Genomic DNA, 9,539 nt, shown 5'->3' with positions numbered 1-9,539 from the left:
TGCACTTTCACAAAGTAGCGTAAGTATTTCCCATAGTTTTTGAGAACCAAGGTATCAATCCAGTAGGAGGCTACGCGCGAGTCCCTCGTACCTGCACAAAACAAATAAATCCTCGCAACCAACGCAAATAGGGGTTGTCAATCCCTATAAGGCCACTTACGAGAGTGAGATCTGATAGATATGATAAAGACAATATTTTTGGTAATTTTGTGATAAAGATGCAAAGTAAAATAAAGGCAAAGTAAATATCAAAGGAAATAACTAAGTAGTAGGAGATTAATATGATAAAGATAGACCCGGGGGCCATAGGTTTCAGTAATGGCTTCTCTCGAGAGCATAAGTATTCTACGGTGGGTGAACAAATTACTGTTGAGCAATTGACAGAATTGAGCATAGTTATAAGAATATCTAGGCATGATCATGTATATAGGCATCACGTTCGAGACAAGTAGACCGACTCCTGCCTGCATCTACTACTATTACTCCACTCATCGACCGCTATCCAGCATGCATCTAGAGTATTAAGTTAGAAACAGAGTAACGCCTTAAGCAAGATGACATGTTGTAGAGGGATAGACTCATGCAATATGAAGAAAACCCCATCTCGTTATCCTCGATGGCAACAATACAATACGTGCCTTGCTGCCCCTACTGTCACTGGGAAAGGACACCACAAGATTGAACCCAAAGCGAAGCACTTCTCCCATTGCAAGAAAGATCAATCTAGTAGGCCAAACCAAAATGATAATTCGAAGAGACTTGCAAAGATAACCAATCATACATAAAATAATTCAGAGAAGATTCAAATATTATTCATAGATAGACTTGATCATAAACCCACAATTCATCAGTCTCAACAAACACACCGCAAAAAGAAGATTACATCAAATAGTTCTCCACAAGAGAGGGGGAGAACATTGTATTGAGATCCAAAAAGAGAGAAGAAGCCATCTAGCTACTAACTATGGACCCGTAGGTCTGAGGTAAACTACTCACACTTCATCGGAGGGGCTATGGTGTTGATGTAGAAGCCCTCCGTGATCGATGCCCCCTCCGGCGGAGCTCCGGAACAGGCCCCAAGATGGGATCTCATGGATACAGAAAGTTACGATGGTGGAATTAGGTTTTTGGCTCCGTATCTGGTCGTTTGGGGGTACGTGGATATATTTAGGAGGAAGGAGTACGTCGGTGGAGCAACAGGGGGCCCACGAGGGTGGAGGACGCGCCTGGGGTAGGCAGGCGCAACCCCCTACCTCGTGGCCTCCTCTCTTGTGCCTTGACGTAGGGTCCGAGTCTCCTGCGTCTTATTCGTTGAGAAAATCACGTTCCCGAAGGTTTCATTCCGTTTGGACTCCGTTTGATATTCCTTTTCTTCGAAACCCTAAAGCAGGCAAAAAACAGCAATTCTGGGTTGGGCCTCCGGTTAATAGGTTGGTCCCAAAAATAATATAAAAGTGGATAATAAAGCCCAATAATGTCCAAAACAATAGATAATATAGCATGGAGCAATCAAAAATTATAGATACGTTGGAGACGTATCAAGCATCCCCAAGCTTAATTCCTGCTCATCCTCGAGTAGGTAAATGATAAAAACAGAATTTTTAATGCGGAGTGATACTTGGCATAATTTTAATGTAATTCTTATTAATTGTGGTATGAATATTCAGATCCGAAAGATTCAAGACAAAAGTTCATATTGACATAAAAATAATAATACTTCAAGCATACTAACAAAGCAATTATGTCTTCTCAAAATAACATGGCTAAAGAAAGTTATCCCTACAAAATCATATAGTCTGGCTATGCTCTATCTTCACCACACAAAATATTTAAATCATGCACAACCCCGATGACAAGCCAAGCAATTGTTTCATACTTTTGATATTCTCAAAACTTTTTCAATTTTCACGCAATACATGAGCGTGAGCCATGGATATAGCACTATAGGTGGAATAGAATGGTGGTTGTGGAGAAGACAAAAAGGGGAAGATAGTCTCACATCAACTAGGCGTATCAACGGGCTATGGAGATGCCCATCAATAGATATCAATGTGAGTGAGTAGGGATTGCCATGCAACGGATGCACTAGAGCTATAAGTATATGAAAGCTCAAAAAGAAACTAAGTGGGTGTGCATCCAACTTGCTTGCTCATGAAGACCTAGGGCATTTTGAGGAAGCCCATCATTGGAATATACAAGCCAAGTTCTATAATGAAAAATTCCCACTAGTATATGAAAGTGATAACCTGGGAGACTCTCTACTATGAAGATCATGGTGCTACTTTGAAGCACAAGTGTGGTAAAAGGATAGTAGCGTTGTCCCTTCTCTCTTTTTCTCTCATTTTTTTATTTGGGTCTTTTCTCCTTTTTTATGGCCTCTTTTCTTTTTTTTCTTTTTTTTATTTTTTGTCCGGAGTCTCATCCCGACTTGTGGGGGAATAATAGTCTCCATCATCCTTTCCTCACCGGGACAATGCTCTAATGATGATGATCATCACACTTTTATTTTTCTTACAACTCAACAATTACAACTCGATTCTTAGAACAAAATATGACTCTATATGAATGCCTCCGGCGGTGTACCGGGATATGCAATGACTCATGAGTGACATGTATGAAAGAATTATGAATGGTGGCTTGGCCACAAATACGATGTCAACTACATGATCATGCTAAGCAATATGACAATGATGGAGTGTGTCATAATAAACGGAACGGTGGAAAGTTGCATGTCAATATATCTCGGAATGGCTATGGAAATGCCATAATAGGTAGGTATGGTGGCTGTTTTGAGGAAGGTATATGGTGGGTGTATAATACCGGCGAAAGGTGCACGGTATTAGAGAGGTTAGCAAAGGTGGAAGGGTGAGAAAAGTGTGTATAATCCATGGACTCAACATTAGTCATAAAGAACCATATACTTATTGCAAAAATCTACAAGTTATCAAAGCAAAGTATTACGCACATGCTCCTAGGGGGATAGATTGGTAGGAAAAGACCATCGCTCGTCCCCGACCTCCACTCATAAGGAAGACAATCAAAAAATAAATCATGCTCCGACTTCATCACATAACGGTTCACCATACGTGCATGCTACGGGAATCACAAACTTTAACACAAGTATTTCTCAAATTCACAACTACTAAAATAGCACAACTTTAATATCACCATCTTCATATCTCAAAACAATTATCAAGCATCGAACTTCTCATAGTATTCAACACACTCATCAGAAAGTTTTATTCTTAATCTTGTGTACCAAGCATATTAGGATTTTAAGCAAATTACCATGCTATTTAAAACTCTCAAAATAATCTAAGTGAAGCATGAGAGATAAATAGTTTCTATAAAACAAATCCACAACCGTGCTCTAAAAGATATAAGTGAAGTACTAGAGAAAAAATATATAACTCAAAAGATATAAGCGAAGCACATAGAGTATTCTAACAAATTCCAAATCATGTATGGCTCTCTCAAAAGGTGTGTACAGCAAGGATGATTGTGGTAAACTAACAAGCAAATACTCAAATAATACAAGACGCTCCAAGCAAAACACATATCATGTAGCGAATAAAAATATAGCTCCAAGTAAAGTTACCGATAGAAGTAGACGAAAGAGGGGATGCCTTCCGGGGCATACCCAAGCTTTGGCTTTTAGGTGTCCTTAGATTATATTGGGGGTGCCGTGGGCATCCCCAAGCTTAGGCTCTTGCCACTCCTTGTTCCATAATCCATCAAATCTTTACCCAAAACTTGAAAACTTCACAACACAAAACTTAAAGTAGAAAATCTTGTGAGTTCCGTTAGCGAAAGAAAATAAAAGACCACTTCAAGGTACTGTAATGAAATGATTCTTTATTTATATTGGTGTTATACCTACTGTATTCCAACTTCTCTATGGTTTATAAACTATTTTACTAGCCATAGATTCATCAAAATAAGCAAACAACACACGAAAAACAGAATCTATCAAAAACAGAACAGTCTGTAGTAATCTGTAGCTAGCGCAAGATCTGGAACCCCAAAAAATTCTAAAATTTATCTATTAATAATCTGCAAAAAGAATTAACTAAATAGCACTTTCCAAATAAAAATGGCAGCAGTTCTCGTGAGCGCTAAAGTTTCTGTTTTTTACAGCAAGTTCAACAAGACTTTCCCCAAGTCTTCCCAACGGTTCTACTTGGCACAAACACTAATTAAACACAAAAAACACAACCAAAATAGAGGCTAGATAATTTATTTATTACTAAACAGGAGCAAAAATCAAGGAATAAAAATCAAATTGGGTTGCCTCCCAACAAGCGCTATCGTTTAACGCCCCTAGCTAGGCATAACAAGCAAGAATAGATCTAGGTATTGCCATCTTTGGTAGGCAATCCATAAGTGGCTATCATAATAGATTCATAAGGTAATTTAATTTTATTTCTAGGAAAGTGTTCCATGCCTTTCCTTAATGGAAATTGGAATCTAATATTTCCTTCCTTCATATCAATAATTGCACCAATCGTTCTAAGGAAAGGTCCCAAGAATAATAGGACATGAAGGATTGCAATCTATGTCAAGAACAATAAAATCTACGGGTACATAATTCCTATTTGCAACAATAAGAACATCATTAATTCTTCCCATGGGTTTCTTAATAGTGGAATCCGCAAGGTGCAAGTTTAGAGAGCAATCATCAAAATCACGGAAACCTAACAAATCACACAAAGTCTTTGGAATCGTGGAAACACTAGCACCCAAATCACATAAAGCATAGCATTCATGATCTTTAATTTTAATTTTAATAGTTGGTTCCCACTCATCATAAAGTTTTCTAGGGATAGAAACTTCCAATTCAAGTTTTTCTTCATAAGATTGCATCAAGGCATCAACGATATGTTTAGTAAACGCTTTATTTTGACTATAAGCATGAGGAGAATTTAGCACGGATTGCAACAAGGAAATACAATCAATCAAAGAGCAATTTTCATAGTTAAATTCCTTGAAATCCATAATAGTGGGTTTAGCAACATCTAGGGTTTTAATTTCTTCAATCCCACTTTTATCAAATTTAGCATCAAGATCAACAAATTCCGAATTCTTAGAACGCCTTCTAGGTAAAGGTGGATCATATTCAGTCCCATCATTATCAAGATTCATATTGAAAAACAAAGATGTAATAGGGGACACATCAATAACTTTTAGATCCTCATCTTTATTTTCATAGCAACTAGAAGAACACGCTCTTATAAAGGCATCTTTCTTAGCACGCATCCTAGCGGTTCTTTCTTTGCACTCATCAATGGAAATTCTCATGGCTTTGAGAGACTCATTGATATCATGCTTAGGTGGAATAGATCTAAGTTTCAAAGAATCAACATCAAGAGCAATTCTATCAACGTTCCTAGCCAGATCATCAATCTTAAGTAATTTTTCTTCAATCATAGCATTAAAATTCTTTTGCGAAGTAACAAATTCTTTAATATTAGATTCAAAATCAGAGGGCATCTTATTATAATTTCCATAATAATTGTTGTAGGAATTACCATAATTATTAGAGGGATTACTAGGATAAGGCCTAAGATTAAAATTTCCTCTATACGCGTTGTTACCAAAATTGTTCCTACCAACAAAATTCACATCCATAGATTCATTATTATTCTCAATCAAAGTAGACAAGGGAATATCATTAGGATTAGAAGAAACACTGTTATTAGCAAATAATTTCATAAGTTCATCCATCTTTCCACTCAAAACATTAATTTCTTCTATCGCATGCACCTTTTTATTAGTAGATCTTTCAGTATGCCATTGAGAATAATTAACCATAATATTATCTAGGAGTTTAGTAGCTTCTCCTAAAGTGATTTCCATAAAAGTGCCTCCCGCGGCCGAATCTAAAAGATTTCTAGAAGCAAAATTCAATCCGGTATAAAAAATTTGTATAATCATCCACAAATTTAAACCATGAGTAGGGCAATTACGTATCATTAATTTCATTCTCTCCCAAGCTTGTGCAACATGTTCATGATCAAGTTTCTTAAAGTTCATAATATCGTTTCTAAGAGAGATGATCTTAGCGGGAGGAAAATACTTAGAGATAAAAGCATCTTTGCACTTATTCCATGAATCAATACTATTTTTAGGCAAAAACGGAAACCAAGCTTTAGCACGATCTCTAAGCGAAAAAGGAAATAGATTCAATTTAACAATATCATTATCCACATCTTTCTTCTTTTGCATGTCACAGAAATCAACGAAGCTATTTAGATGGGTAGCGGCATCTTCACTAGGAAGGCCAGAAAACGGATCTTTCATGACAAGATTCAGCAAAGCAGTATAGAGAAAGAGAGGGAGGATAGAGAGAGAGGGCAAATAAAACGGCAAGGGTGAAGTGGGGGAGAGGAAAACGAGAGGCAAATGGCAAATAATGTAATGCGGGAGATAAGGGTATGTGATGGGTACTTGGTATGTTGACTTTTGTGTAGACCTCCCTGGCAACGGCGCCAGAAATCCTTCTTGCTACCTCTTGAGCACTGCGTTGGTTTTCCCCGAAGAGGAAGGGATGATGCAGCAAAGTAGCGTAAGTATTTCCCTCAGTTTTTGAGAACCAAGTTATCAATCTAGTAGGAGGCTACGCGCGAGTCCCTCATACCTGCACAAAACAAATAAATCCTCGCAACCAACACAAATAGGGGTTGTCAATCCCTATAAGGCCACTTACGAGAGTGAGATCTGATAGATATGATAAAGATAATATTTTTGGTAATTTTGTGATAAAGATGCAAAGTAAAATAAAGGCAAAGTAAATAGCAAAGGAAATAACTAAGTAGTAGGAGATTAATATGATAAAGATAGACCCGGGGGCCATAGGTTTCACTAGTGGCTTCTCTCGAGAGCATAAGTATTCTACGGTGGGTGAACAAATTACTGTTGAGCAATTGACAGAATTGAGCATAGTTATGAGAATATCTAGGCATGATCATGTATATAGGCATCACGTCCGAGACAAGTAGACCGACTCCTGCCTGCAACTACTACTATTACTCCACTCATCGACCGCTATCCAGCATGCATCTACAGTATTAAGTTAAAAACAGAGTAACGCCTTAAGCAAGATGACATGATGTAGACGGATAGACTCATGCAATATGAAGAAAACCCCACCTTGTTATCCTCGATGGGAACAATACAATATGTGCCTTGCTGCCCCTACTGTCACTGGGAAAGGACACCGCAAGATTGAACCCAAAGCCAAGCACTTCTCCCATTGCGAGAAAGATCAATCTAGTAGGCCAAGCCAAACTGATAATTCGAAGAGACTTGCAAAGATAACCAATCATACATAAAAGAATTCAGAGAAGATTCAAATATTATTCATAGATAGACTTGATCATAAACCCACAATTCATCGGTCTCAACAAACACACCGCAAAAAGAAGATTACATCGAACAGTTCTCCATAAGAGAGGGGGAGAACATTGTATTGAGATCCAAAAAGAGAGAAGAAGCCATCTAGCTACTAACTATGGACCCATAGGTCTGAGGTAAACTACTCACACTTCATCGGAGGGGCTATGGTGTTGATGTAGAAGCCCTCCGTGATCGATGCCCCCTCTGGCGGAGCTCCGGAATAGGCCCCAAGATGGGATCTCGTGGATACAGAAAGTTACGGTGGTGGAATTAGGTTTTGGCTCCGTATCTGGTCGTTTGGGGGTACGTGGATATATTTAGGAGGAAGGAGTACGTTGGTGGAGCAACAGGGGGCCCACGAGGGTGGAGGGCGCGCCTGGGGTAGGCAGGCGCGCCCCCCTACCTTGTGGCCTCCTCTCTTGTGCCTTGACGTAGGGTCCAATTCTCCTGGGTCTTATTCATTGAGAAAATCACGTTCCCGAAGGTTTCATTCCATTTGGACTTTGTTTGATCTAACTTTTCTTCGAAACCCTAAAACAGGCAAAAAACAGCAATTCTGGGCTGGGCCTCCGGTTAATAGGTTAGTCCCAAAAATAATATAAAAGTGGATAATAAAGCCCAATAATTCCAAAACAGTAGATAATATAGCATGGAGCAATCAGAAATTATAGATACGTTGGAGACGTATCACACGCGACCGCGGCACGTCCGAAATATTATTTTATAGGTGGCCGGAAAATGTTCTCATAATGGGATGAAAGTTGGCGTGTGGTCTTATATTAGTGTAGGTAGATCGCCTGTCAAATTTCATCGCGTTCGGAGTCCATTTGATGCCCCAACGGATAACTATAGCGGCAATATAGTCGGTCTATCGTCGGACGTTTTTCGGTCTCCGGAAACGGTTGTCGGGCTGCCTTCTTTCCTCTCCTTCTCTTCTCTCTCTTTTCTGAGCCCATAAAAACCCCCCTTGCCTCCGTGGCCTTCTGTCAAACCTCCTCTCTACACAGTTCATCGACCCCTCACGCGCGTCCGAAAACTTGCCCGAGCAGTCGTGACCGATGGGCTCGGATCATCCCCAAACATCCCTAAAATAACGTTTGTTCTTTGTTGGACTCCTCTAACCTATTTATTCCGGGTCGTCTGATTTCGATCGGAGGGACTAGATCGTCCTTAATCTAACTCACTCGCTATATATATACATATATATATATATATATTAGCCTATCCCTAGACCGAATCCCTAATTTCCAGGGATCCTCCTAGCCGCCGCCCCTGTCCATTCTCTCCTTCCTCGAGATCTTCCCCGATCCAAAATTCCACCCAACCAGCTAGTTCCTCCCAAGCCTTCCTCGATCATCCATCCACTCCACTAGCCAACCACGGAGAGCACATCTCCCTCTTTCCACCTCGGGATCCCTCCCGATCCAGTCCGTCCACCGCCGGCGCCGAACAGCAACACCAATAGGACTCTCCTGCAGCCCGAGCTCCTCTCCCTCACGCGCCCGTCTCCTCTGATGGTTTGCCTCGCCACCAGAGCTTCTTCGCCCGAGCACCCATGGAGAGGGCCTCCTGAGCCACCTCGTGCGGTTCCACCTCGAGGCCCCAGCTCTGCTGGACCCGCCGTCGTCATCAACCCAGCAGGAGACAACCAAGAGCCGCCATGGATGGTTGAGCCCCTCGCCGAGCTCCTTCCTCCAACCAGAACGAGCGCCACTGCCGCCGTTTGGAGCGCCGCCGTGCCGGAGATGAGTGCCTCGCGCTTTGCTCTCCTTCCTCCCTTCCTCTACTTTCCCTCGCTCCTCACTTTTCTTCCTCTGCTTGCAACAGCTCAAGCCATGGCGCTGCCCCAGGCTTTTCCCCGACGCCATGGTTGCCACCACCGGGTCGTCGCTACCTCCCTGCTGCCTCCTCGCAGGAGCCTCCATGGACGCAAAGTCGCCAGTCTCCTCCGCGACCCTGCATCACTGCCGAAGCCCGCGCCAAGTCCCTCACAAGCCACCGCCCGGATCAGGCCGTCCCTGCGTCGTCCCTGTCGCCAACGGCGCAGCCGCCTCGTTTCCTTTCTTCACTGGAGTTCTTCGCCGCAAGACCCTTCCTCGAGGAGCGCCCCGCCCTGCTGCCCGGTTCCTCTCGCGTCAGGTCCG

Source organism: Triticum urartu, chromosome 6 (genome assembly GCF_003073215.2).
Source record: "Triticum urartu cultivar G1812 chromosome 6, Tu2.1, whole genome shotgun sequence".
NCBI classification, from domain to species: Eukaryota; Viridiplantae; Streptophyta; class Magnoliopsida; order Poales; family Poaceae; genus Triticum; species Triticum urartu.
The sequence above is the reverse complement of the archived record's forward strand: the minus strand, read 5'-3'. Positions refer to the sequence as shown.